This window comes from Tribolium castaneum, chromosome 9 (genome assembly GCF_031307605.1).
Source record: "Tribolium castaneum strain GA2 chromosome 9, icTriCast1.1, whole genome shotgun sequence".
Lineage (NCBI taxonomy): Eukaryota > Metazoa > Arthropoda > Insecta > Coleoptera > Tenebrionidae > Tribolium > Tribolium castaneum.
The window spans coordinates 11,852,617-11,857,430 of record NC_087402.1 but is presented as its reverse complement, the minus strand read 5'-3'; the positions used below and the strand labels follow the sequence as shown (position 1 = coordinate 11,857,430).

General features: G+C 30.7%; 1 long non-coding RNA gene across 3 annotated transcripts; it reads left to right on the top strand.

Annotated features, from left to right (window-relative positions):
- The first annotated feature begins 1,143 nt into the window (after positions 1-1,143).
- LOC103314524 (uncharacterized) lies at positions 1,144-4,256 on the top strand. Of its 3 annotated transcripts, none has more exons than XR_010335425.1 (9): positions 1,144-1,396; positions 2,217-2,371; positions 2,568-2,661; positions 2,735-2,930; positions 2,992-3,212; positions 3,273-3,472; positions 3,527-3,669; positions 3,730-3,863; positions 4,002-4,256. It is a non-coding gene; the product is annotated as an uncharacterized LOC103314524 (long non-coding RNA). The 3 variants fall into 3 exon arrangements; XR_010335424.1 differs by having other exon boundaries at positions 1,146-1,396; positions 2,732-2,930; XR_511688.3 differs by lacking the exon at positions 2,217-2,371 and having other exon boundaries at positions 1,147-1,396; positions 2,732-2,930.
- Positions 4,257-4,814: the final 558 nt, after the last annotated feature.

Below are 4,814 nucleotides of genomic sequence, written 5' to 3'. Positions count from 1 at the left end.
ATTTTCTAAGAAGAACTGGTAGTACCAATTTCACAAGTCTCAACACCCAGAAGTAAAACTTCACAAACCGTCACGTATAGTGATTTTATTCACTTGAGATTAGCGACTATGCATTCAGAAGTAATAAGTCTGAATTATTGGCGACTTGTTTTCTGGATCAGCTTTTATATCCAATTTTGACCAGCTTTTGTTATCAATTTACTAATTTATGACTCTGTTTTCCGGATCTAACAAAATTCCATGAACTAGCCCTAACCTATTGCGATATTTTGGTGAAATTATCCACGATGACGAGCGACTATCTTTGTTTTATGTAATAATTTTGGAAATTTTCTTAATGTGTTTAAATTTTTATCAGTAATTTATAGTTTTTTTTTTGGTAATTGCTCCCTTTTTAATCTAATTGACGCAAATATGGAACAATTGCGACAATTGGGTATTGCCTAATTTTGAAATAAACAAGGGCCTTTTGGCCCGTCACAATTCCTTACCTCTATGTATTAAAGCTACAATGTAATAACTTAATAAGAGACTAGATGAAAAATATATGTGCCAATGTATAGAAAGAGAAAATAGCGTCAAATTACTTTGGTGCCATTGGTTTACTAGACAAGAAAAATTTAGTAAACCTTTTAAGATCATTTGCATTATTTTCCACTGAAAATGATATGTTGTCATTCCTTTAGCTATGTGACCAGAATTTCTATTTATTAGTGGAGCCACTGGGATAAGCAATGGAGTGTTATACTCGAAAGTAAAAGTTTTTGGAAATTGCAGATTCTGAAAGTAGACACAAAATGATGTCTACACGGAAAAAATGTTATTGTTGTTTTAGCAATTCACGACTTGCTGAAAAATTGTGGTAAGCTTAACGTGCTCTTTAAATGGAAGCACCACAAAATCAATTAAAGGTATCAACACCACATTGTTAATCCACTAATAACATTGGTGTGAAGAATTAATTTTATCCTTACAAAAAATTAATTTCAGCCTAAACATTTAGAGTTGTAAGGTTTTACAAAAATAAAAAACGCGTTTTGAACATTTCATTTCTTTTAGAATAAACCTTCAAATGTTTGATTCAGCATTCAGTTGCTATTAATAAAACAAAACTTGGCTTTTAATTTAATAAACAGTTTGGTGGCGCAGTCCAATATTTTGTCTACACTTACACCACAATTGTGTTGCTCTGCAACTTCAATATTATTTTGCAAACAATTTTTTTGATTGCCTAGACATTTTTCTTGTTACTCCAAACACAATTGTGAGCACAATGCTCATACGGGTATTCCGTATTAGTCTTAGCAAGTAGAAGCTCTCCTGAAAGTGAAAATGGAGTTTGTGGAAACTACGTTAAAATCATGGGGTTTTGATTCCCTTGTGGAAGTTTTCCAAGGTAAGTAAAGTTTTAATTATTAATATAAGTAGGCGATTTGGTCTTCTCCAAAGATTATCATAGGGCAAATTTACAATTTTATTAGACATTTACTTAGACATTTTATTTGCAACTTTGATAATATTCATTAAATGTGTAATAATTAAAATAAACGTTGTAGTACCTACTCGTAGTTTTTCAATGATATTATATTATTATACAGGTGATTTTTTTTGAGTCTCCGTTAGAAATTTTTTAACTTCCAATGCCAATACTTTAAAATTTTAAACAGGAACAAAATCGATCATTCTTAATTCAACTAAATTATTTTCAAAATGGCTGAACTTTCGGAATTACACGAAATTGGCGCCAACTTTAAAATTTTAAAATTGATCCATTTTTATTTCACTTTTGAATTTGCTTTTCAAAGCCAAATTGTTGGGCACTTATTTGTCATAGTTTTTTAATTTGGTCCTGTACAGTCAGTCACAAGTGTTGATTTGTGATTGTTAATGCAATTTTTTGATACATTGACATACTTTTTGAAAGTCCCAGCTAGGCTGCCACCTCAAGTTAATAAAGGTGCAGTGTCAATTGCATAATATTTTAAACAGTAAAAATTATTTCGGTGATAGAGACGGGAATGTCGAAACCTAAGATAAGGTTAATGTGGCAAAAAATTGCATTGGCGACCAATGATTAGTGCTCGCGACTGTATAAAGTTGCAAAGCTGTAGCTACGTTGGAAGCTAATGGTAGGCCCGAAAAGAATCAGCCTGTACATGAATTCGTAACAATTGGTGTTTTCATCATGAACCTAAACACTATGTATAATTCTACAGCCAACGACGTCGATTACGAAGTCTTTCTAAGTTTAAGCGAAGAAATGATAAACGAATTAATACCAAAAGTCAGGTTGCGATATAAATTTAAACAAAGATATACGCAATTCCAACAAGAAAATTTAATATTAACGATCGACACATCAAATGTGCAGGTAATTTTTTTCCTTTCTTTTGTGTACAACACATATAGACTGAACTAACTATATCTACAACCAGTAATTTTTTTAATGCGCTTTTGTTTTAAATTATTAAACGACGATGATTTTGTTGGTAATGAAGTAATAAGTGATTTACGATAAAATTGTATTTTTCATAATACAGTAGATAATATTGTTTACTTCATTACAGTCGCTGAGTGATACTGAAATACAATCGCCTATTACAACAATAAGCGAAAATCCAAGAGAATCAAGTAGTAAATGAGAGAGTAATTCTAACAACAGTAAGTTTTCTATGCATTTATTACTATTTAATTATGTAATTATTATAATTAAAATCTATGTGTACTGCAGCAGTACTAATTCAGTACTATCCAACCCTATCAAACCTTGGGTTGGGTTTACAAACTCAATACAAACTGTACGAAACTATAAAAAAGGATACTCGAGGTCGCGAAATCATTCAAGGATATACATCTTTGAAGCGATTTTCGCGAACAACTCTAAGGGACATAATAATAGATGCGGAGTTAAGCAAAAATCCAGATGACAGGTGAAGAAATTGTTACATTAAGTTACATAAGTTGTAGCTGTTCAATTAATGTTACTTTTAGGATTTCTACAGCTCGTTTTAAAGAATTAGCCCAACAAGTAGCCCTTACTTTTCCAGGGGGATTTGCCGAATCGTATTATATTCCTTATTGTAAGCAAGGGGACAAAATTTGCTCAGCGAAAGGAATACTGTGGGACAGATATGTAGCGAAGCGTCGCAATTATCGAAAAATTGGGTTAATTTCGAAAAAAGAAAAAAACAATGTGGAAGCTACAATAACCTGTAAGTAAAATACAAAATGATAAGTAAATTTTGTTTTATTTACTCTGATATATCTTACAGCTCATAGTGAATCAGCATCAGCCTCAGCAGATAGTGAATTGATAGAAGACTATCTTCAATGGCTAAGAAACAATATAATGCCGTGGTCAACAGTAATGGACTACTGGAAAAATTCTACAAATGCAAGGAAAAATTTTCATAACATTGCCGAATATTTCGCTGAGTTTCCTGCCCTTAGACAGCCTTCAGGTTACACACTAGTAGGAATTCCATTTTTTTTATAAATGTAAATATGTAATAATTTTAATTTGCAGCTAGAGTTAGACTTTGATAAAGAATACTCTGAATATTCTAATAAATTAATGAATACATGGCAAATGACTGCTGACAAGAGAAAACGAAAACACAACTGCGAAGAATTACATTAAAAAATTTAATTATCAATCTTTTTCCGAAAGTATGTTTTAAAGTTATAAATTTATGTGGTAAACAATATTAATAACTCTTGTTATTTTAGAGCAAAAAGAGATTTTGGGCTTTCTCATTTTACCATTAATTATACCTCCTTGTCCCGTGAAATCGAAAAAACCAGGTGACAAATACAGACCTTCAAAAATTGAAATTCAACAGTCTTTTTGTTGCCTAATAGAGGTAAGATGTTACGTCAACTGTTTTGCAGTGAATGTTGTTTTAATTTTAATATCCACATATCGTCCATATAATTTTCCTTTTTTAAAACATTTTTAACGTATATCTGTAATTTATGTTTACACAAGCTATTCGTTACAGAGCATCGACAAATTGCAAGAGACGATTGAAAACCGGAAAAACAAACTCAGCAGATTCAATGAGACGTTTCAACCCATGGTAATTATTGTTGGGGAAGTTGAAAACATTATTGCATCTTACTTAATAGTAAATGATGTACATTATAAATTAGAAACTCCTTTGCGAGCAATGGACGTTGGTTTTAAATGTTTTCATGCTCTTAATGCGAAATACCCATGCGAATCGGCATATATTTGGACGTTCCTACAAAAATACATTTACACTATACAAACACTATATGACCAAAGTTACATTAGCGTTAATACTTTTATTTCATATATAAATAATATCGACTAAATATAATATGTTTTAAGTGCAAAACTAAATTAAAATCAATTCGACATCTTAACAACCACTTAAAAATTGTACATCGTTTAAAAAAAAACAACATTTATAAATGTGTAGAAGTGGAATGTTCGCGTGTATTTAGCTCTTTAAATTCTTTTCAAAAACATCTTAAATTAAAGCATAATGAGCAGGAATCTTTAGTAAACAATGTAAATAAAAATAATTTCAGACTTATGACTCTTTTAGAAACCACATCTGATAAAGAATCAGATTTTTCTTTAGAAACCGCCTTAGACAATAGTATACGTTGTGCAGAAAACAATAAAACCGAAACAAATCAAATAGATATTGATACAGAAAGTTTAAAATTAATTAGTAAATTGTATAGTAATCCTGTTCTTCTACGCAAGATTGTTCAGGTATTTATTGACAATATGAGTTCTTTTTTGGAAAATGCATATTTGCCATTTTTACTAAGTAAAATTA